The following is a 26,088-nucleotide window of genomic DNA, read 5'->3' on the forward strand; positions in this document are numbered from 1 at the left end:
GTGAGACTTCACAGGGTTCCCACAACTATTATCTCTGATAGAGGGGCCCAGTTCACAGCTAACTTCTGGAGATCCTTCCAGGAGGGATTGGGGACACAAGTGAGTCTCAGTACGGCGTTTCACCCTCAGACTGACGGACAGGCCGAGCGTACCATTCAGACGCTACAAGATATGTTACGGGCTTGTGTTATGGATTTCCGGGGAAGTTAGGATAATCATTTGCCACTTATTGAGTTCGCCTATAATAACAGCTACCATTCGAGTATTCAGATGGCACCGTATGAGGCCTTGTATGGGAGGAAGTGCAGATCACCTATTGGATGGTTTGATGTTGGTGAGACCAAGTTGATAGGCCCAGATATGATTCAGCAGGCTGTTGATAAAGTGAAGCTTATCCAGGAGAGATTGCTGGCATCCCAGAGTCGGCAGAAATCATATGCAGATAATCGACGTCGACACTTAGAGTTTCAGGTTGGTGATTGGGTGTTCCTGAAGGTGTCGCCCATGAAAGGTGTCATGAGATTTGGCAGGAAAGGGAAGCTAAGCCCAAGATATATTGGACCTTATCAGATTGTCCGTAGAGTAGGCCAGGCTGCCTACGAGTTAGACCTACCAGCTGATTTGGAAGCAGTGCATCCAGTCTTTCACGTGTCAATGCTTCGCAAATGTATAGGCGATCCTTCCAGAGTATTCCCTGTAGATGATGTCCAAGTGACAGAGGAATTATCCTACGAGGAGCAGCCTATAGCCATACTTGATCGGCAGGTTAGGAGGTTACGAACTAAGGACGTGGCTTCCGTCAAAGTATTATGGCGAAACAACAATAGGGAAGAGATGACTTGGGAAGCCGAGGAGGAGATGAAAGACAAGTATCCTTACTTGTTCTCTACGCCTACAGGTAACTTCGACTCCTCACTTGATTATATTGATTGTCCGATAAGACTCTATGTTATGACGATAAGGGAAACTTTTCCAAAAATTCTTATAGGACCTTACGGGACAAATTTAACATTCGAGGACGAATGTTCTAAAGGGGGGGAGAATGTTAGACCCCATATTTTATACGTCGAGTTATTCGCGAAGGAATCGACGTAAGATAGAAACCTCGGATTTTTAATTTATAAACTAGAACTAATCAGTTATAAATTTTACTTAGTATAAGAATGTTGTTGGAAATTAGGAACTACTTAATTGTGGTGTTAAGTAAAAATTAGTGGCAACAATGAGCCAATATGAACATTAACATGCCATGTCCAAAAGATGACTCAAAGTCATCTAAAACAAGGCTATTATGGAAGACATACAAATATGCATTTAATGTTGATTCATCCACTACACTTACATTGTATTGTGGACAACTAAATTGAAAGAAAATTTCATGTGAGGTTCGGCCAAGATGGCTGAAAATAGGGGAGAAAAAGTTGAGGCATGCATTTAAATATTGAAGGTATTCATTATTTTATGAAGGCATGCATTATTTTATGAAGACATACAAGTTGGATGAGTCATAGCACATTTAAATATTGACCATTCATCCTTGTATGATTGCAAGGGACAAAGGTTAGTGTATGATTCATTCACTACACATGCAACTGTCTTGTAAACAATTAAAAGAGAAGGAAAAAAGAAGGGACATTCGGCCAACACCTAGCCGAAAGTAGTAGGGAAAGAAATGAAATTTAATGCAAAGTTAATTGAGTGCTCAATGTCATGAGTGGAGCATGTGTTGTGTCCAACTTGTAGGCATCTTAGTTTAATCAAATGGAAGACTAAGAGAGATCATCTTCTCATTTCAACTTCACAACACAAAAATAGAAAACCTAGAGAGAGAGAGAAAAGCCATTCGGCCAAGAGGGCTGAAATTTAGCTCTTTGAGTCTTGATCCAAAAAAAACTTCCAAGGTGTTTCAACCCTTTAGAAGGTCCCTATAAACGTGAAGATATTCATTGGAGCAACAAGAACCATTATCATTTCAATTCACTACTCTAGCCAAGTTGAGAAGTCGAATTGTCAAGGTAAGATCTAACTTTCTTTTACATGTGTTAAGGGTGATGTAGATGTGTGAATATAAGTTTCATGCATGAAATGATGTGTGTTGATGTTGGAACATTATAGTAGACATGAACTTATATATGTTGATGTTGAAGTATGGTTGTAACTTGGTGAACATGAATTGCATGCATAAAATCATGAATGTTGGTGTTGGAATGTTAATGTGGCCGTAGGGACTGTTTTAGTGGAAATGGTGGACTTATTTTCATTAGTAATTATGGTTGTTGCTATCATAGATTTCATGGTAAAAAGAATGAAAATAATTGGAAGGTTAAAGGTGAAGTTGTGTTAGTATGAAAATAATTGAATCCATGATTTTATGTGTGTGATGTTGAAGCATGGTTAAGCCATGTAGTGGACTGTTTTGTGTGGAAGTTAGTGAACTGATTTTACTTGATATTTTGATTGTTATTGTCATGAATTTTAAGATGGAAATAAAGGTGTTTAATGGTTGGAGTTGGAACTAAAGTCGTTTGTGAGTTGTTGTAAGGATTATAGAGATGACGATGTAGCTTAGTTGCGTATGAATTGATGATGTAGTTGTCATGTGATTGCTGGTCATAACTTACTGAAATTATATGAAAAGAAGACATGAAATAATGTGTAAGAATCATATGTGGTTTGCTTAGTATGTTCGTAAACGTTTGCAAGAATTCCGAACATTGTTATGTTATCGGTTAGGGACTGTTTTGGACGTGTTGTTGGTTAGGGACTGTTTTGGACGTGTTGTTTTCATTAAGTTGGAAAAAATAATTATATTTAAGAGTATACATCATGATGTCATAGTGGTTGGGCTGTTATAGAATCGTTTCGACGAAATATTATGACTATAGACTAACAAGAATAAATTGGATGTGTCATAATCGCATGTACACTATTATCTAGTGTTGTAAGGTACGGGCTGTTTTGACACGTTGTGGTTATTCTTATTGAGCTTGGAAGATTAATGATAATTAAGATTATGCATCGTGTTTTATGTTGGATGGGCTGTTATAAAGTTATTACATGCAAACGTTAAGGCTACAAACTATTACGAATAATTTGAGAATGTAGTAGCCGTATGTGAATCGCTATTGAATGTTGTGAATACGGACTGTTTGGAATGTTGTGTGGGCTGTCCGGATTGGTATTGAATGTATAATTATTGATGTGGGATTGGTTGTATGTAGTTGGTTTGGCTACAAGAGAAAACGTCGTCTAAACATCTAGAAAGGAGTTACTAACGTTAGAATACGTTTTGAATCTCCCCGTAGCTTAACCATAGTTGTTGGCGTCTTAATATAGGCTGAAGTATTATTGGGCAGCGTATACATATTGTGTGACAAATAAGCGCTAAAGGTATGTGAAGCTAAACCTTCTTTATTTTTGGCATGATCGTTGTGAAATGAATATACGATATATATATGATTCCAAAGGAATTCCTATTCCTAGAGCCACTAGGATGGCTAATGATCTTGAATCTCATAACTTACACTTTATATATATATTTTGACATGTACATATGATTTCAAAGTTCCATATTGATATAATCCACAGGGACATCCGAAAGGTAAATGATATGACTATTATTTAAATTTGCGAACGATGGTTCGTGTTGACTATTCTATTGAGTCCTTAAAAACGTTTTGAATTGCATATAGTTTCTCACTACTCTGCTCGTGCATACCTCAATGTATCTTTCACCGAGTCCCGGGCCGGGTATGTTATCGTGCACACTTCCACTGCATTGTTCACCGAGTCCCTCACTAGAGGGCCGGGTACGGTATATATATATATATATATATATATATATATATATATATGGTGTTATGTTGTGTTATGGTGTTATGCTGTGATACGGAGTTATGCTGTGTTACGGAGTTATGCTGTGTTACGAAGTTATATTATATTCTGGAGTATGTTGTGTTATGGCGCCAGAGACGGGGTGGCGACCATGTTCACCGAGTTCCATAATGGGGCCGGATATGATATATGATATTGACATGCATGAGTTATGTTTCAAAAGCAAGTATTTGGTATTCTGGTTATTGTACTCGTTATCTATACTTCTTATTCAGTTATGGTCCTGTTTACTGTATTGCATGCTTTACATGCTCAGTACATATTCCGTACTGACCCCCTTTCTTCGGGGGGGCTGCGTTTCATGCCCGCAGGTACAGATACGCGCTTTGGTGAACCGCCAGTTTAAGACTTCCCTTCTGCTATCTTGGAGAGTTCCGTTGTTCCGGAGCCCAGACTTTGGTATAGATCCTTTTTTATCTAAATATATGCATATGTTGTTTAAGGGTACGACGGGGCCCTGTCCCGTTATATGTTATGTTACTGTTGATACTCTTAGAGGTCTGTGGACATATGTGTGGGTTGTGAATGGGTTCTGTCCAGCTGTGTCTATACGATGTGCTGTGGTATGATGTTCATCTATAGTGGCAGCCTTGTCGGCTTGCATATGATATTGATATGTGATGGCAGCCTTGTCAGCTTGCTTTTATATGTATAATTATGCGACAAATCTGAGACCATGGGTTGGTCGTTATGAATTCCATATGGTGTTGTTGTGGACTGAACATGTAGCTAACGGGAGTGTATACGAGTGCCCAGTTCGGGTACTTAGTCATGGCCTACGGGGTTGGGTCATGACAAAAATATTGCCTTATGCGGCACCATTGCGTGGAAGGGGTGCTACAGGTGGTCTAATCCACGACGCAAGGGTGTCGTGGCCCTTTTTTTTTCTGGTTCCGTATTTTATAAGTTTCCTACTTCGTTATATTCATTCCCACTTCATTTTGTCCGACTTTTTGAGAGGAAACAACCCTCAAACTTCCCCAAAATATCTAAGGTAAGTTCTTGATCAATTACCATCATTACTTCATCATTCTAACGCTAAATTGACATTAGTTCATCTTCCCAAACCCTAGATTCTTGAAAACTCAAGAAAGGAGAAGAAGGGGGCGTGTGGAATTTTGTCTAAAAGGTAAGATTTCTGATTTTCTGGGATTATTAATAAGTTTTGGACTAGTGTAGGGCATACTAAAAGATTAGAATTCACTAATGATTCACATAAAGATTCAAGAACAAGTTTTGAGACTAGAAAAGTCCTAGTTTTTCGAATAAGGTTAGAAATCCCTAGAATTAGTTAAAGTTCTAAACTTTGTTATTAATAACCTATTGTAAAGTGATTGTTGTACCGTGAAAGTTCTGTTGGAAACTTTTTAGTGGGATTTAGGTATGTCTCTTTTTCAAACATACTTTTCAACCTTTAAAGGAAATGCTTTCTTTGCAAGGTTTCATGTGTGTGAGGGACAAGCCCTCATGGAACCTTATGTATATAATATTATATATATGTATACGTGATTTCCTTATCAAAGGGTTATTGAAACTGATTTACAAAACTTGATGTTTGAACATGAATTACCCCATGAGGGATGCTTAAACTCGATTTTGGAAAGCTTGAATGTTTCATGTCTTTTGCCCTACGAACGAATTGTGTTGAAATTGATACTTAATAGACTCGAACATGGTTTCTAAACCCATAAGTGATGATGAACCCCTTACTAATGGGATGATGAACATAATCCATGATGAGTGATTCGGCTTCCATGCTATGATTGTGATTCGGCTATCTTTCGGAAATAGCCGCCCTACCTTTCAAGGTGGGGGTTAGGTCTGCGTACACTCTACCCTCCCAAACCCCACAAAGTGGGATTATACTGGGCTTGTTGTTGTTGTTGTTGCCTTGGTTTCTATTGTTTATATTTGGCCTAGCTACTCGGAAGGAAGGGTAGTCACTATGGATCCTAGTATGGTTTGCCTAGCCATTCGGGAGGAAGAGTGGCCATCGAGGGTTCATAACTCCGATGCTGTTTTGCCTAGCTATTTGGGAGGAAAGATAGTCATCGAGGGTGACAACCCCGATGTGGTGCTTCTATCCTGTTTTAGGGAACCTTAATGGTCATCCCTTCGTTTCATTGACTTGGCCTATATTGGCATTATTGTTATTGTTTGTGAGTAATTTGATGTTGATCTTTAGTTCATAAATGGAGGACTTAATCTTGATAAATGGCATAATGAATTGAAAAGTGATTTAACTCTCTCTTAATGGTTTTTAATAATGGTTTCTCTAAGTTTGGGGAGGGGTTTTATATCTAGATTTCGAACTGCTTTACTTACATTGTTGCACTGCCTTATATTATATTATTTCATTTTACATTATTTATTGTCCCGGAGACACTCATTGAGTACCCAGTACTCAGGCATACCATTATTGTTTTTTATGGTGTGTCAGGTAACGTAGAAGAGCAGGTTCATGATACGCCTTTGACTTAGGAGAACTTTCTGCTTTTGAGACTATTCGGTGAGCCCGCATGATTCTTCGTGGGACGCCATTCTATCTTTACTTTTCATGTTTAGTTTCCGGGGTGCGTCCCGATGATTTAGACATTTACTCATTATCTTAGAAGCTCCATAGATAGTTGTCAAATTGTGGGTAGTGTGTTAGAGTCTCGTATGACTTGTTGGGGCATTTTGCCACGTTTATTAACTAAGTATTTTATTTGACTTCCGCTGAATTATCTCTAAGTATGGTTATTTTTTTATCCAATTTATTAATGACGTGTTTCATATTTATTAAGATAGGTTGTTTAACAGAAAGGATTAGATGTTTATTGATTCATAAGGTGCTTCCGGTGTTATCCATAGCATCGGATGCCTGTTACGCCTAGGGTTGGTTTTGGGGCGTGACACTATTGCGTTCCAGAATGACGACATATTAAATGTTAACCAAATAGTCGACCCTAAGTTAGAAAGTGAACTAGAGCATCCGGACACATATTAGAAGAAATCAACATAGAAGAAGTTAATGCAGGTGTAGAAAACAATTATGAAAACGAAACAAGCGAGGAGGAAGAATGGTCAGACAAGGAAGACGGGGAGGAGGATGAATAGCAATTAGTATGTACTTTATATGTGGAAGAATGGTAGAACTATTTAATATGTGCACTCTTATTTATTTGATCATAAGACTTATAAATATTTGAATACGTAAGCTTCCTTTTTATTAATTTATATTGCAATGGTTAGAGATATTTGTACTGCTATTTATTTGATTGTAAAACTTATAAATGTTTGAATACTTATCTTGCTTTTTTATTTATTTATATTGCAATACTTAGATATATTTATTGTGTAGATGGGGGGTGATAAGAGGGTTAAGGCTATTGATAATGCCCCAAAAAAGTCAAAAAACGGTAGGGCGCCGTTTATACCGCCAGGTGGCATAGTGTCGGGTCCCATACGGATTAGAGATACAGGCACTTCTCCATATCTCCCACCACATGGTGCTCTATTGCCGCACTATTCTGGCCTAGGCGGGCAAGCATGTACTCAGGCGACTTATCATGTACAGGCTCCACCCTATATTCCACCTCAGGGCCAAACAGAGTCGTAGGGCACCTCTCAGCCTCCTACTATGATGTCCACACCTAGCACGATCCCACATGACCTCCCTGAGTTTCCTCATGGATCACATTAAGCAACTATGAGTGGTACTCCTACAGCTACTCCCAGGCCGGCTATATCACATCCCTTGTCATCATCTACCCCACAGTTTGGGATGTCGAGGCTTCAAATTGAAGAAAGTAGCTCTGATTCTGACTATCCTAATCCCCCACCAGGAGGTCCTCCACAACTTGAGTCTTATGATGAGTATGGTCGACCCATCATCGAGCCAGTGGGATTCACGTAAGTTTTTTCAATTTGCATAAGTTATTTACTTTATTTTTTTTAACATCTAATTATTTTATTATTTTGATGCAGCTTCTATCCGGGCAAAGCAACAAAAAGGATTTCGAAGGCAGTCAAAGGCCTCTATAGGGGTTCCCCTCTGACTTGGGGAATGGTGCCATCGGAGCTAAAGAGACAAATGTGTATGATGTTTAGGGTACATTTATACGAATTCATTACTTTTAGTAAAAATTATAACTCTCGTGATTGATTCTATATAAATGAATGAAATTATTTAAATTTCTTTGCAGAAAAAGTTTTCTTGGCAGCCGCAACATGCATGAGGAAGAAGTAGCGCAGAATTTCGAGAAAAGAGTGGCGAAAATACTTAAGGATGCGTTATGTAGAGCCCTTAACTTATGCCAGAAGCCTAAGTGGATCCATGAGGATAACTGAAACAATTACTGTTTTTCGACCTCATGAGGTCGAAATAACTAAATTATCTTATAATATTATTCCAAATTTTTTACTTCATGAGGTCGACGATAATAAATTATATTTAAATCAAAAATTAAATTTTCGACCTCGTGATGTCGAAAACTTAATTTTTAATTTAGGTGGTAAAATACATTTTCGACCAAGCCCTTATCAATCTAGGCTTGAGATCGAAATTTTGGTCGAAATTGCCATTTTTTCGACAGAATCGAAATTCACTGTTTTTTAAGTAATGATACTTATACTATTAACAGTTTACCGGTACTTCAACAATGATTCACTTTTTGCCTCTTTTACTTGCTGTATTCGTTTATTGTGGTCATGAAGTGGAAAATGTTCTTGTACATGTTCTTTACGTTACCTTGACTGGGACTATGATTCTTTTCATCGAGGCGGAGCTAGAGTATAATTTACGGGTTCTGCTGAAATAAATATTTTTGATTTAAATCTCTGCGTTTGTCTTAAGAAATTCATTGAATATGCACAAATTTTTAGAAATCAGTAATTTTAGAAAAATAAATCCCAAAAAATTTAAATCTTGGCTTTGCATCCGCCTTTCACTATATCCACTCCACTTCTTACCTTTAATTTAGCTATTATTAACTTATTTGCAAAGACGCCCTTAAAGTTTTGCTCAACTCAATAATTTCTTCAAAAAAATAAATTATTTCGTCCTTCAAAAATTCTTTTTATAGGCATTTTGTGCAATGGATAATTTTATTTACTCATGATCTGACATGATTAACCTGATCATAATATTGAGAAAGGAACCTTTTATTTAAAAAAAAGAAAAAGAAGAAGAAAGAACATTCTTAATAAAACATGCAATAAAATGAGTCACCTATCGTTTCAATCTTATTGCTGCATTTTTATTTTTTTGTTTTTTTTGTGTTGCTTTATCTACTATAATGCTTTAGCTTAAGTGCTACTTCCATGGAAGGTTTAAAGAAAAGGAGAAGCTGGCAGTAACTTTTTCAACTACAAAACAATTTAACCTACCCCACTCACACTTTAACTTTGTGTATCTATAATTTGTTTTGAATTTTATAAAGTATAGAATTCGTATAATACTCAAGTGCATACATCGCCTATAGCAATGAAATTGGAATGAAGATCGTGAATGAAAGAAAGACCAAAAGTTACTCCCTCCGAATCAAAAAAAAAGTTCAGTTAACCATTTGTACACCCCTTAAAAAACTATTCACCCCAAGAAAAAAAAATATGTAAATTAACTAAACTACCCATAATTAAATAGGCATTAGGATTTTGATCACATAACAGTTAATAAGGACAAATCTAAAAAAATAAGATTAATTGTTTCTTGATTTAATAAATGAACACTTTTTTTATTCAAAAAAAAAAAAAGGTTAAGTGGATACTTTTTTTTATTCGGATGGAGTATGTGTTTATATTTTATCTATCTAAATCCCAATAAACAAAATGACTCAAGACACCTATATTAACGGAAAACTGCAAGACCAATTCAATAATTGAACACTTTTATCGAAATACCACCATATAATATATAAAATTAAAAATGATCTTATTGATTAGATTTTTTTTGAAACAAAAAATTATCTATCCCCTTTTAATATATTTCTGTACATTCTGACCCTTCCAAGAAATTAGTCATGCATTCACCCCAGAAGTAATTAGATCTTTTATGGAATTTTTTTTCCTTTTTTTCTTTAACTTAAGAAAGATCATATTGTTATAAAATGAAGCTAAAAGAGTAATAATATTAAAGGATGAAAACCATAGAAATAGAGTGACAAAAGGGGAGAGATTTTATTATTCTTCCAAATGTGTTACAAGTCCATTCCATATGAAAACTTATGCCTCTATTTATAGTGCTACATATGCATTCAATATATGAGATAATGGAAGAACCATTAAGATGGTGGAAGATAATGAAAGAACCATTAAGATGGTGGAAGATAATGAAAGAGGCATTATATTTGTGTTGTGGACATCCATTCTATATATTTCATAACACTCCCCCTTGGATGTCCATAGATGATGTGTATCGTTAAAAACCTTATTAGGAAAAACCCTGTGGGAAAAAGCCTCAATGAAGGAAAAAGAGTACACATATCTAGTAATACGATTTGAAAGCTGCCTCATTAAAAACCTTACCAAGAAAACTCAATGGGACAAAACTTGGTTAAGGAATAAAGAGTACAACGCGTATTTCACTCCCCCTGACGAAGACCAGTATTCAGATGTCGGAGTCTTCGCATTCCAATCTTGAATATCATCTTCTCAAGAGTTGAAGTTGGCAAAGATTTGATGAATAAATCTGCAGGATTGTCACTTGAACGAATTTGTTGCACATCAATATCACCATTCTTCTAGAGATCATGTGTGAAAAATAACTTTGGTGAAATGTGCTTCATTCTATCTCCTTTTATAAATCATCCTTTTAATTGAGTTATGCATGCAGCATTATCTTCATATAATACTGTGGGTAATTTTGTATCACACTTCAAGCCACATCTTTCTTTGATGAAATGTATCATTAATCTCAACCACACACATTCTCTACTTGCTTCATGAATAGCTATTATCTCAGCATGATTCGAAGAAGTAGCAACAATGGACTGCTTTGTGGATCGCCATGATATAGCAGTACCTCCACATGTAAACAGATAGCCTGTTTGAGATCGGGTTTTATGTGGATCAGATAAATAACCTGCATCTGCATAACCAACAAGATCTATACTACCTTTGTTGTTCAAGTGTTGTTCAAGTGTGTACAATATGAATCCCTATGCCTCTATTTATAGTAGTGCATAGAGACATATAAAAGGGTAGATATAAATATGACATTCAACATATGAGAATGTGGGGAAGATCATGGGTGAAGTGGGAGACATTACATAAAACCTTTGAGATCATGGAGGAAGTGGGAATTTATTTCTAGAGTGGTGGACATCAACACTTATTATTTCATAACACTCCCCCTTGGATGTCCATGTCATAATAGATGACGTGCCTCGTTAAAACCTTACTAGGAAAAACCCAGTGGGAAAAAATCCTAGTGAAGGAAAAAGAGTCCACATATCTCGTAATACGCATTGCTAGCTGCCTCATTAAAAACCTTGCTAGGAAAACCCAGTGGGACAAAACCTCAACTAAGGGAAAAAGAGTACAGCGCGTATTATACTCCCCCTGATAAAAGTATCACTTAATTCTTGGAGACAACACATCCAAATCTTGTATATCAATTTCTCAAATGTCGAGGTTAGCAATGCTTTACTGAACATGTCCGTCAACTTATCAATCGAGCGTATTTGTTGAAAACCTATTTCACCTTTCTGTTGAAGATCATGTTTGGAAAAGAACTTTGAGGAATGTGTTGTATTTTGTCTCCTTTGTTATATCCTTCTTTCAATTGAGCTATGCAAGCTTTGTACAATATTGTTGAAATCTTCATTTCCAAATAAACATCATATTATTGCAAATTGTATTGAATTATTGATCTCAGCCAGACACGTATTCCTGAATTGCTTTGTATAAGTATCAACAATTAACTGTCATGTCGAACGTCATAGTGTGGCAGTATACTCACATGCAAATCAGTACTTGCTTGAAGACCAAACTTTATGTAATAATACAAATAATGCCCTGAATTTACATAACCAACAAAACCTTGATAATAATTGTTAGGACAAACAAATCTCTATTAATAATTTCTTTTACAGTATGCAATACAATATACTCATCATTATCATTAGGTCAAAATGATGTTTATTTATATTTAGAGACATCACATCCATTGAGGTACTCAATGGAATCGCTTTAACCTATATAAAGATTTGTGAAGCTTTATTTTCGTAAACCTTAAATGCTTCAAACCAATTTAAATCCCTACGAATTTTCTTTCATTGTCTATATAGCCATATTGACAACAATGAATTATACGCATTCAAAATTTTCATATATTGCCAGACTGATAAGAAACCCCATTGCATCCACCATAGGAAAATACATACGTCTCCATACAATAATGTTAGGACTTTTGCGAAAATCTTTATGCCACAAGGCACAAGCCGTAATTTATTTTTTACGGTTTTTATTTCTCATTTTACTTTTCGCACAAGAATTCATTTGTACCCCATTGACATTAAACCTTGAGGTCATTGGACTATAGGTCCAAAATATCACTTTTCCAAGTGAAACAAAATATATTTGAACTACGTATTTTATTTGACCAATCATTATATCTGTCCATATTCTTTGACAGATTTGAATTCAAGATCCTCATCATCATTATAATGTTGAGCGCCACATTATTTCAAAGATACCGTCGACGGTTATTTGCTATCGGTTCCAATGTGACATAATTTATCGAGATCTCTTCATTTTTCATCAATTTCAGGTACCTGAACCTTTCTCAAGGTTTTATAAAGTATTTATGTCGTGGTGCTCTTTAAAGCACCTGCCTCATTATTATGACCATCTTTATCATTTGCTCCTCTCCTTCATCAAGGAGTTTTATCTGTGGAACCGATTGGTCTATCGTCATAGACGTTGTCCTTCAAGGACTTTAGTTCTAATTGGAGCATTTGCAGCTGGAATATAATATTGTCTTTTGGGTCAACAAATGCGTCTGGCAGTTAACTTGAATTATCTTTTAAACGAGGATCATACCAGCGATAATTCATTACATATACCTTATTTTCCAACTGCTTATCATCCCTCCCCCTAATGTTAGGTAATCTAACATTTACCTCTCAACCTTATTTGGGGACCCATCTATGTGCGTTGTGGTGGAAAAATTAAATCATATACCGCACATTCAAACTCTTAGATGGGAATTATTTGGTTCCTGACCCTGAGCCAATAATAGGGGAACTTATTATAACTTGTTGGCTTGATGCTTACAAGTGCTACTACATATTAAATAACCTATCTCAAACCAAATTTATTTTTGGGAGATTTGTTCTCATAACCAATTGTTTAGCTATAATTGGAGGCATACAATTTCTGCTAAACCAACTCGGATACAAACCAGCATATCGACATAATTTTCATAGTTTGGAATTGTGCTCTTAATATAATAATTTGAGCAAACAATCTTGCAATAACCAAATCACAAATTGATACCAAATGCACATGTGACCACAACGTAGATGCACCTATTAACACCATATGATATTAAATCGGTCCACATGGCAGGTGACTGGGCCCATATATATATATATATATATATATATATATCACCTTTTATACGTTCCAAAAACATGGGATACAATCCCAACCTTAGCTGGTAAATTAATCAATTTGTCATCGTGAGAACAAGCAGCACAAGAGAATTCTTGAAGAATCTCTTTATTTCTTCAAAATATAACCACATGAATTCTCAATTATTTTCGCATCACATTTGAACCGGGATGGTCAACCGGTCATGCCAACCTTCATAGCATGTGATTTCATCATGCTTATATTTATGTGGTACAAATTCAGAGAAAAAAAAAGGGACAACATTTCACATACATTTTGTTTTCCGGCTATAGTTGTAGTAATATGAAGATATTAAACCTTCCCATAATTTATAGTCTCAATATAATTCATTTTTGGCCAATGCCTTTGAAACTTAAAAAGTTTCTTTTGAGACTTACTACAACACCAATATTATGGACAATTTCATTCCTCCGGGTAGTAATATATTAGTTTTTCCAAAGCTCTCAATTAATTATGTACACATATTTCATAATACCATCCAGATGGTGAACATCTCCTTTTGAGGAGAATTTGCATTATGATCATGGCCAAAACCTTTATAAGTAAGACCTTATTTCTCACTTTTAACCTTTGGTAATTAATGATAAGACATACCACAATATTTGTGACGTACTAAATGTACGTGACCAATGACTGTTTATGTCAAAATACAAATTTTCTTATTTCTCTCAAACCTCCCGTAGGGGTGAGTTGTGGTATTTATTCAACCATACATGAGCACGTCCTTATCCATAATCTTACACATTTCACTTTTAAAAATGGGCGAGCATTCACGATGCTTATCACAAGTCACATTCTCATCAAGGATGAACTATAATCATATATGCGTGCTTCACAAATTTTCAATATAAGCCCATTATCTTTATCATATTCATAGACCCGCCTCGACATCACTTTGAAATTATATTCCTTTCTTTTGATGGAGGATTTATAAAATTTTATCAAATTAGGTCACACGTCAACCGCATGCCGAATTATCTTTCATACCATATTGATGATAAAAAGTACCTTCACCTTTAGAAGGACCATTTTGAGAACCCATAATGTTCTTTCTCTTATATTATCACAATGATGATTAACATTATTTTGTCCTTTGCCACGTCCACGTTCATTCATTTAACCTCTTGTTTTCATTTAGACTTATTATGCACTGCTATCACATTCCCCTCACGGAATGGAGCATATCAAGTGGGACGGGCTTCACGAATTTACATCAAATATACACATTATTTTGCCTTAGTCATCATTATATCATCAATATAGTTCATCGGGACTCAAATCTAACGTCTTATTCATATAAAGGTGTGTTAGGTCACAAATCGATGGGACTTGAACCCAATATCTTATATTATCATCATATATAGGGCATTAGGACTCAAAATCCGATGTCTTACCCTTATTAGTACATTAGGTTTTGAACCCACCAAAAGGCACAAGATCAACTCGCGGTGTTTCTCAAACATGCCTTCAACATAATCCAGCCTCTGAAAATATTATCACTACTACTAGTGGTTACAGGCTTAAATAAATATTAATATTAAAGGACTTCAGTTACAACCTTCAAGTGATTATTTCAAACTTTTGTGCCATAACTAAAATGAAAGGAGCAGTCTTTGAAATAACTCAAAACTAAAAGCAACTTTGTTTTCAAAACGCCACAGTAACAAAAATGTAAGACACACAATAAATGGCAGAAAACTAATGGTCAATTTGAAACAATAATTATACAACATCAATGAAATGAATATTGTTGACAACATTCTGCAACTTTTAGAACTAAGTGAGACCATATCTTTAGTTGGAAAAACTGTTAGAAAAGTACTGCATAGACGACTACTAGAAAATCCCATTACTTTATGCTTATACATAATTTATAGAACTCAATATATGAATTAAGTTTAAACTATTATAACCTACCAGCAAAATTAAAGTAAAAATAAATTGAGATCACATACCTCATGCTCCCTTTATAATAATACTATTATTAGTTAATAAGATCCATACCAAAAGCTCAAGTTTACTGCCAAACTGATCACGGCCTAAGGGTATGAACAAGCTGTGAAAGTTAAAAAGCACCTACCATCGTTCCTGACAAAGAGTAAGCGTTTCGTGCTGATAACGTATTATAAAATGAAGCTAAAAGAGTAATAATATTAAAGGATGAAAACCATCGAAATAGAGTGACAAAAGAGGAGAGATTTTATTATTCTTCCAAATGTGTTACAAGTCCATTCCATATGAAAACTTATGCCTCTATTTATAGTGCTACATATGCATTCAATATATGAGATAATGAAAGAACCATTAAGATGGTGGAAGATAATGGAAGAGGCATTATATTTGTGTTGTGGACATCCATTCTATATATTTCATAACACATATATCATAGTAATAACTTAGCCGATACAAATTTGAGTCTTCTTTTCCGTGGTTATGAAATCCCTCTAAATCGGGGCGGACCCAGAATAAAGGTCATAGGTTGGTTCGAATTCAATAGCTTTAACTTAGATTATATATACATGTTAAAAGATTTATTAAATTAATAAGGGCAATATATTTCAAACTCAATAAATCAACTGGTTAGAATAGAATTTGGATAAAAATCAGAAATAGCCACTATTTAGTCTATGTAGTTGATAAATAACCATGAAAATGATAATTCCACTATGAAATTCTAGGATATTATCATGGAGTTTTACATGTGAAATTTGGAACTCCATGTCAGTAGCTATATTTCAATTACATGCTTTAAATATGGTTGTTTTACATATATAAATTTGAAACTTAAACCATAAAAATCCTAGATCCGCCACTTCTTTTAGAACTCTAAATGATCACATATTACGATATACTTATCCTTTTCTATATCAAATTCCAAGCAATGTCCATATGTCCCAAACATGCATTAGACTACTTTACATAGTCTCTATAAAATTCACTTAATATCTTCGATAGGGAAAAACTGTCAGTACATTTCCATGTTAGTCAAAGCCACATTTCATTCAAAGAACTCGAAGCTACTTTACATAGTCTCTACGAGTGAAAACACAAAGGACAAAGATCAACTTAATTAAGAAACACGAACAATGCTAAACATTCATAAAAATACAAGCCACTAGTTGATTTCAACATTAATATATGTGGTGACAATATAATAATCCAATTCTTATTGCAACTCCATAGAACTATAGAAGTACCATTGCTAGCTAGTTGTATAAGCATTTGTATTAGCCTTAGGATTTGATTCAATACTTTTAGTTCTTTGGAGACTTGGAGCTCGATGAAGCCTGCACCTGAATGAACCTGCATCACCATCAAAGCTTATAGTCTAGTGGGGTTCCTAGTCTAGTCATGTGGTATCAGGTGAAAATCTCTGACATAGTACGACATAATAAATTTGAATTCAATTTTTATCATCCCAAAATTTAGTATTCCATCAGTCCTTAATTATGTGACGCAACTTGACTAGATAAAGAGTTTTAAGGAAAAAAAGATAAATTCTGAAATTTGTAATCTAAAATAAGTCATAAGTACTTTTGCAACTATTATTATTAATCATATCATAATTAAGTGTAAAATAGAAAGTTTAAAGTTAAATTAATTCTAAAAATAGGAAGATATCATTTCTTGTAAAGCAGATTAAAAAAGAAAGCGCATCACATAAATTGAGACAAATCGAAATAGAAAATTTGACAAACAAATAGAAAACCTGCATGGGTCGTGGGAGAGCAAAGACAACTGCTCTTTGTCATACTTCCTTGCCTTACTAATCCTCCTGTCGTCACATTTTCAGACGTTGGCGATATCATTTCCGACTCCGTCGATGAATTAATCTCCACCTTCATATCCTTAGTTGTCATTGCTCCTCCTTCCATTCCCTCTTCTGAAAATTCACACCAAGATCTTTAAAACATTACAAAATGTTTACTCAATTTACTAAAATGCAAAAAAATTATACTATTAAAAAAAGGATCAATTTTTGATGAGCTTGATTTTGAACTTACTTGATCTTGGATGTGTAGCAAAATGGAACCTCTAGTAAGAAGTTGTTTTTGGTAATAATATTGGGGTATGACTTTAAATAAAGATAAGAACTTTAGAGAAAGTGAAGTGATAGTGCAACAGGATTCATGAGGATATTTGGTTGTGGGTAAAACTAAAAGGATAAGAAAAAAAAAGTGATGGGATTGCAGTATAGTAGTAATTTAAAGCAAAGTTAGGTGTAGTCTATCCATATAGTAACATAAATGTAATCCAACTTTCATCTTTAATTCAAATATCTTTAGTCTTTTTCTTTCTTCTGTAACTCTTATCAGTGTCACGAGAGATATAATCACCTTCATAAAACGTCCCATCTGCATCCAAAATTATATCACTTTATGGTCATGGTTCAACCACTCCAAATACCCAACGTCACTAGAAGAAGCCTTTAATTTATTTCTTTTTTTCCCTTCCTTCTTCATTTTTTAGAATATCTTGTAGTAGGATGAACATTTGGTGAAAAGATATAGGTGTTGAGAGCATTTCGTGGAAAGTAGTGCAGTAGTGCAACAATTGTTTTTGTTATCCATTCGTTATATAATATTGATTTATTGATTAATCCAAAGTCGCGGTGAGTAAGATCAACTAAAGGGGAAAACGGGTCTGGTTTAAGGGTGGAGCGATCTTACCTATCCCGTCACATTTCGTAGTGATGCGTAGATAAAATTAAAACTATTAGTCTACAATTTCAATTCTGCTTCGTCGCTAAATTGCTTGTAGCTAATAAATTTTTTTGATAATCCATCTTTGTCGGTCGTTAATTTTTTTTTTTTTAAGTGGTGAATTCTTTCTATCTTTTTTCTTTTAACTTTTTTTGTTTCTGTTTTCTGCTTTAATTTGCTTTGGTGTTAAATCATGATGAACAATAAGGTTACGTGGGAGCACTTTCGTTCAAAGGGTCCCAAAACTGTTATCATGGCTGGGACATTAGAATCCTGAGGGTGGGTTCTCGAATATTACAAAGGACCCTCTTGGTCAAAGCAAAACATATGTTAAGCAAGGAAAGTTTTTCTTTTTGGGTTGGGGGAGGGAGTTTGGTCTTCTCATTTCTTTCCAAATTTAAGCAGTGGAGGAAAATATAAGAGAAGATAAGGATTCTATACTTTTGCTAAGAGGAAAATTATTAGTGCTCAAGTATGCAAGTTCGTATTAATGTCTTTATTAGAAGAAAGTATAACAGTTACATCATGTTTGTAAGTTATCTTGTAAGTTTTGTATGTTGTTAAATTGTACTAAATTTGTATTAATATTGTATGAAAGTTGTATTAAATTTTAAGAAACCTAACATGAATTTTATACAAAATTTATACAGTTATATACATATTTCATACCGTTTTTATAGAGTTTTATATACGAAATTGTGTGCAAAATTTTAAGCTCTAAGAGAGATTCGGAGCGTGGTTTTTTTTCCGAATTTCGAAGCGAGATTCAAAATTGTATTAAAGTTGTATGATAATTGTATGCTGAGTTTGTATGAAAATTGTTTTTTTAAGTTGCGTATGTTGTTGTAGCTGTATTAAATTTGTATGAATATTGTATGAAAGTTTTAAAACAATGTTGTTGTTGTTATATTAAATTTTCAAAAACCTAACATGAACTTTATACAAAATTTATAGAGTTATATACATATTTCACATCGATTTTATACACGAAATTGTGACCGAAAATCTTAAGTGAGATATACATATTTCATACCGATTTTATACAGTTTCATACACGAAAAATGTGAAAGAAATTCTAAGCCTTGATACATATTTCATACCGATTTCATATAGTTTTTCATAAACGAAATTTTGAGGGAATTTTAAGCCTTGAGCGAAAACCTTGTATATCTTTTGTAAAAAAGACTCCTAATATGTATTGTAAACTGAAAACTCTTTTCACATTTTGTAAATACATTTCTTCTTATGTATATATACGTTTTTCATTTTTTTTTTTTGCGTGGATTTTCCTTCAAAGGCGCTGATCTTTAATTTTTGTCCCTCAAATTGCTGGTCTTTAATTTTTTTCCCTTCCCATAAAATAGTGGTCGAAAATACCCAGAGGTTTTGGTTCAAACCCCACTCAATAAAAAAAAAAAAATCTCAAGGCAAGGCTTCGCGAAAATTTTGCCTAAGGCAGAATTTGTTTTTTACGCTCTGCTGGGATTCTACAATGGCCTAAATTTTGACTGAATAGACCTAATTTGCTACGAAATTCTGCCTTACGAATTTATTTATTTAATACTTTAATGGGGTTCAAACCCAGAATCTCAGGGGTATTTCGGCCACTTAAAATGCCAAAGTGAAAAAATTAAAGACCTTCAATATGAGGGGATCAATATAGGGTAAATTACGTATATATCCATATTAAGGAGAAATATTTACGAAACGTGACGATAGTTTTCTATTTACAAAACATAACATTACAAACCCTATAACAAACATACTTTTTTACAAAAAAAAAAAATATTTTAAAAAATATTTTTTATTTTTTTTCGCACAAACATTTATGTATGAAATGTGTATATCTCGCTCAAGGCTTAAAAAGTTCGCTCAAAATTTAGTGTATGAAAACTGTATGAAATGTATATATCTCGTTCAAGGCTTAAAAAATCACCTCAAAATTGTATGTATGAAAACGGTATGAAATTTGTATCTCTCTCAAGGCTTAGAATTTCGCTCACATTTTCGTGTATAAAGTTCATGTTAGATTTCTCTAAAATTAATACAACTACAACAACATTGTATACAACTTTGATACAACATTCAAGACTTAAAATAATCGCTTAAATATTTGTATATGAAATGTGTATATCTTGCTCAAGGCTTAAAAAATTCGCTCAAATTTTGTGTATGAAATGTGTACATTTCGATCAAGACTTAAACATTACGCTCAAATTTTTATATATGAGAATAGCATGAAATGTGTATATCTCGCTCAAGACTTATAATTTCATTCACATTTTGTGTATGAAAAACTATATTAAAAATTTCGCTTATACATACAGCTTTCATACACAAAAATTTGAGGTAATTTTTTAAGCCTTTGAGCAAAAAAAAATTAATTAATTAATTAACTAATTTTTTTAAAAATATATATATTTTTTTAAAGTTTAAAATAATTTTGTTTTTTAAAAAAATTTATATATTTTTAAAAAAAAATATTTTCTGAAAATAAATTAAAAAAATGAAAAATATATGAAAATCCGTCATGTTTCGTAAAATATCATATGTTTTGTAAATAAGGAAAATTATCTTCCCGTTTCGTAAATATTTCTCCTTAACATGTATGTATAAGTAATTTTCCCATTAATATACCGCCCCCTTATAAGGCCATTTGTGCGGGATGACCCTACTTTTTTCCTCTTTCCCAAACTGTTTAGGTCCAAGTTGATGACTTCACCAGAATTGGGCCTGTTTGGCCCAACCTTTTCAAAACAATTGTTGGATACTTCAATGAGGACTTTACATAACTACGCCATATTAAAAGGGATATCTACATAGCATAACTAACTACTAGTACATATTTATATTTAGTAGCTATAGTTTAGATTAATTACATCCTATAACTAAGAGTAATATGTTAAATACAATTAATAGCTACATATATGTTTAAAGTAGAATACTCATCATCACATTATTCCCAACCCAACCCTCCATCTCTCTCTCCCCTCTTCCTCCACTGGAAGAGTCGTCCTCTTTTGTTCCTCAGATTTGCCTTCAATTTAGTCAAATCGAATATTTGCTCCCATCCTCGTCCTTTTTTGTTCCTATATTACTTCAATTTAGTCCTTCTTTGTCCTCTCTGCACATATTTGCAGAAAGGCCAGGTGGATATTTGCAGATCTAATAGATTCGTATGGAGTAAATAGAGATGAGGATGAACGGGTCGACGTCGTGGCACCGTCGCCGCCAGATCTGGCAGCGATTCATAAACCAAATTTGGCAGACTGATTTTTTTGTGTTCGCCAGTTTTTCGCCGACGGTGACGGTGACAGCATCCATGTTAATATTTTGTTTGGTTTCACTGGATTTAGTGGTGGTCAAGGCGGCGGCGGTGAAGCTCCGGTTCGGCAAATCAGGCCGGAACTAGTGGTTGTTGTTGTTGTATTCATGAATACACGATTGTATTCACTTTTTTGAGTGTTTTTTTTTTTGTTAATTTTTAGATTGTATTCATTTATTTAGGGCGTATTTTGTTAATTTTTGGTGTTTCTATGTTTTTTTGTATTCAGTTTTACTTGCTTTATTCATTAATACAACGAGCCCCTTTATGAATACAGCTTATATTTTTAGATTTGTATCCATTTTTTTAGGGTGTATTTGTTAATTTTTGGTGTATATATTCAGTTTTAGTCGTTGTATTCATGAATATAATGAACCCGTTTATGAATACAGATAGTCATTTCATGAATACAGTGAAAAAGAAAAAAGAAAAATCGTTGTATTCATGAACACAGCGGAAAAAAAATGAATACAGCAAAAAAAAATGAATACAGCAAAAAAAAAAAAAAAAAAGTAGCTACACCATGTAAATATTGAAAATGTAGCTATGTCCAATTTTAAACCCCCAAAATGTAGTCATATATGTAAAATTCCCATATTAAAAAGAGAAAATGACATAGGATGCCTACTGTATGGGTAAAAAATGTATCCGACACGTGGACCAATAGGTAGACGACATATGTCAATACATTCAACGACGAATAAATATTAGACGGTAATGCCGAATAAAGTATTTACGGAAAGACAACAAACTGAACCTACGGAGAGAGCATCAAGGGAAACAACGGATAAAGATCTTCTTTATTGCGCATTAAATAGAATTAATTCAGTAATAGCTCAAACGGATATTAACGGACCGAATCAAGGAGATTAAATGACAGTCATCAATTCACCAATTAGTGATTACCGTTACAAATACACAACGGAAAGAGCATCAGAGGAGATCATTGACCTATAAATAGAATTCTCATTGATAGAGAAGGGCATCCAAGTCTGAATAAGAAAAATACACTATTATCATTATTTCTAGATTATTGTTGTTTTGATTCTTTGGAGATCAAGTTTTTTTTCATTCTTGAAGATTAAGGATTACGCTATTGTTGTTCATCAATATTGGAATAAGTTTACTCTTTCCTTTTTATTTATCTATTCTTTATCAATAATCAAAAACTTATTTACTTTAATTCTTTTATTCATATCAAATTACTACCAACTGTGGTTAACCTCAGCACAAATTCAACTATTTGAGTAAAACACAAATTTTGACTCAAACAGTTTGGCGCCATCTGTGGGAATTCTACAGTTGGCTTTCTAGTTTTGATCTCTATATTATCTCAGTTTACACAGCATTATTACTTTGGTATTTCCTTCTGCCTTTTTACTCAAATATGACAGGAGTTACTTCTATACCACCCATTGACTGAAATAGAAATACCAATGAAGAAGTACTGGTTGACCCAACTAATGGGACAACGGGAAATACATCAATGGAGGATCCAAACCAAGCTTCAATCCCAGTAGGAGATTTACGGGAGTTTCTGAAAGGAGAGATGACGGAGGTGATGAAACAAATGATGGCAGAAATACGACAAAATTCCACGCAACCGCCTACAATGAACGAAGTCGCTGGTTCTAGTCTATCAGTACCTCCAGAACAGAGAAACTCAAATGGGGAGCCGACCAATGCCGACGATCTCGACGTGACATTAGAGGCTACAGGGCATGCTGATGCTGATGCCGATATCAATCCAATCATACTTGTTCCAATATTACAGCAGTTCGAGGAACATATGAAAAAGTTCAAAGAACATGAGGAAAGAATCAGTAGAATACCTGGGGCACCTCCTGCAATCAAAAAAGAGGATGATAGTGATTACATATATCATCCGTGGAAAGATTCTGTAGATTTGGAGCATGTTCCAGAAAGTTTCAAATTACCAAAAATAAAGAAATATGATGGAACTACTGACCCCCAAGATCATATCACTGCCTATACATCCGTTATTCAGGCCTGTGATCTTAGACCTAAGATGACTCGTTCCATTATGATTAAACGATTTGGGCAAGTACTAACAGGAGGAGCGTTGGATTGGTATGCAAAATTGCCCCAAATTCACTTGAATCCTTTGTGGATTTGGTGGATAAATTCAAAAAAGCACATACTGGGGCAAGGAAAGCAGAGAAAAGAATGGAAGATATATTTAACATCAAGCAAAGGAGGGATGAAACCCTACAAGAATTCGTTCACCGGTTCCAGAAACACCGCAACACCTTGCCACAAACTAAAGTCAAATGGGCTGGGATTGCGTTCCGACATGCATTACATCCCAATTGAACGCCGGCAACCAAGGATCTCGCCAAACATTTAATTGAATACCTGACAAAGACCTAGGATGATATATATTATCAATATTGTTCAAAAATTCGGATAGAACAGTATATCATTAATCCAATCATGAGGAAGTCACCGCCATCAACCAGGGATACGGCAAGTAGAAGCAATTTCAGAAGAAACGATGGAGATAGGACGCAATAGAAGGGAACGCTATGAACCATATTATCCACGCGGAAGTCATGAAAGCACACGAAGGAATAATCAATATCGACATAGATCACCACCAGCAACAGGGTCTTCCCGAGGAAATAACAACACCGAAGCTCCAAAACTCAAGGATTTTAATTTTTGTGTATCGACGTCAGAAGTTGTTGTGCCATTGGATAAAATTGGGGAATAGGGTCAAATGGACCGGAAAGATGAGATCCAAGCAAAAGAAATCCAGAACATTTATGTGAATTTCACAAAGGATATGGTCATAAGACTGAAGATTGTCATGCATTGCGATTGGCAGTCGATGATCTCTTGTAACAAGGACATTTGACGAAGTTACTTTCGGAGAAAGGCAAACAAGCATATTATAGAAATAGGGAACAAAGAGTGCTGCCTCCACTTCCCGAGCCAAAACGGGTGGTAAATTTCATTACAGGTGAGCAGACACCAATATTACAAGAGGGATGGACATCAACAAGGTTACTTATACTTCAGGCGTGAAGTTCAAAAGGATAACAACTCGAAGTGAAAAAAGAGATAGACTGGCTCTTGTCCAAGATTGTATCACCTTCGACGAAGCCGACACCGATAATATGCAATTCCCGCATAATGATGGATTAGTAATTACTTTATGTATTTTAGATACTGATATTAAACGTGTTTTTGTTGATCAGGGAAGTGCAGCCAACATCATAAACCTCAGGATCATAGAAGAGATGAAATTAACGAGCAAAATAATCCACAAATCCGTCATGCTCACTGGGTTTAATAATTCAACAGAAAGAACTCTGGGTGAAATCATTTTACCAGTAGTAGCGTGCAGAGTAGAATTGGAAACTACTTTTTCAATTATGTCCTTTGCGATGGCTTACAACATGATAGTTGGACGCAGTGTTTAAAAAGGCAGGGGCGTAAGGCGGGGCGTTTTACATATGCCTCGGTGAGGCGTAAGCCCATGGGTATTTAATTTTTTGTATTTCATAAAATAATATAATTATAATAAATATTTTTAAATATGTAAAATTACATAAAAAATAAAAAGAGAAGTGTGTGTGTGTAATTATATATATATATTATATCTATATATAACCTACAAGTATAAAGCAATACAATGAAAATAAAAGCTATTATGAAATGCAAATCAACTCTAACATCTTAACTTTCAAACAATGAAAAATCATAATTTGTTAAAACAATATTACTATCATTCTATTCATTGTATCACCCTATAAACAACTTTATCAGTATTATAATTGAAAACGTAACTCCTTCATGAATAAAAATAAAATTACTTTCAAATACAGAAATAATAAAATATGATAATTTGATAGATAGGACAAAAGACCAATGACAAGTGAAAATTCACAATTCGGTTATGTATTCTTAAAAGAAATATTAAGTGATATTCACCCTCACGATGTTCTCATATAGTAAATATGCAATACTACGACTTGTTATTTGAGTTATACCCAATCTTCTTACTTAGGTAAATGAAAAATTATTAAGTGTCAATCATTTGTTAAAGAATTATGAGGGTCAATGGTTTTTAATTAAGGAATTTAACATATAATTGTGTAGGAACTGTTAGGCGAGCCCCGAGCGTTGGGCGTTAGGCGTGTTTAGGGCGTACAATCGGGCGCTTTAGGGCGTAAGCCTCGGCAGGAATTAAGCCCCGAACATGAGCCCTGGGGCATTTTGCTAGTGCCCCGCCCTGGGGCGAGCCCCGAGACGAGTCCCAAAACTGCCTTTTAAAACACTGGTTGGACGTCCCTGGATCCATGCCATGAAAGCAGTGCCATCTACATATCGCCAAGTGGTCAAATTCCCAACACCATGGGGTGTAGGTGAAGTTCGGGGAGAGCAAAGAATTTCCAGAGACTGTTACGCAGTGGCAATAAAGAAAGGCGTGCCGAAGGTGGAACATTTCAAACCAAAAAACAAATGTAAGAAAGATAAACAGGTCTACCAATACTACAGCAAATAGGATCAAGCACCAAGGAC

The 26,088-nt window shown here is 34.7% G+C and overlaps 1 long non-coding RNA gene across 1 annotated transcript; it reads right to left on the minus strand.

Annotated features, from left to right (window-relative positions):
* Positions 1-16,493: 16,493 nt before the first annotated feature.
* Positions 16,494-17,675, minus strand: LOC132625762 (uncharacterized). Its single transcript, XR_009576978.1, has 3 exons — positions 17,517-17,675; positions 17,222-17,395; positions 16,494-16,815 (listed from the first exon to the last, which is right to left on the minus strand). It is a non-coding gene; the product is annotated as an uncharacterized LOC132625762 (long non-coding RNA).
* Positions 17,676-26,088: the final 8,413 nt, after the last annotated feature.

This window comes from Lycium barbarum, unplaced genomic scaffold, assembly GCF_019175385.1.
Source record: "Lycium barbarum isolate Lr01 unplaced genomic scaffold, ASM1917538v2 unchr_scaffold_70, whole genome shotgun sequence".
In the NCBI taxonomy this organism is placed as follows: Eukaryota; Viridiplantae; Streptophyta; class Magnoliopsida; order Solanales; family Solanaceae; genus Lycium; species Lycium barbarum.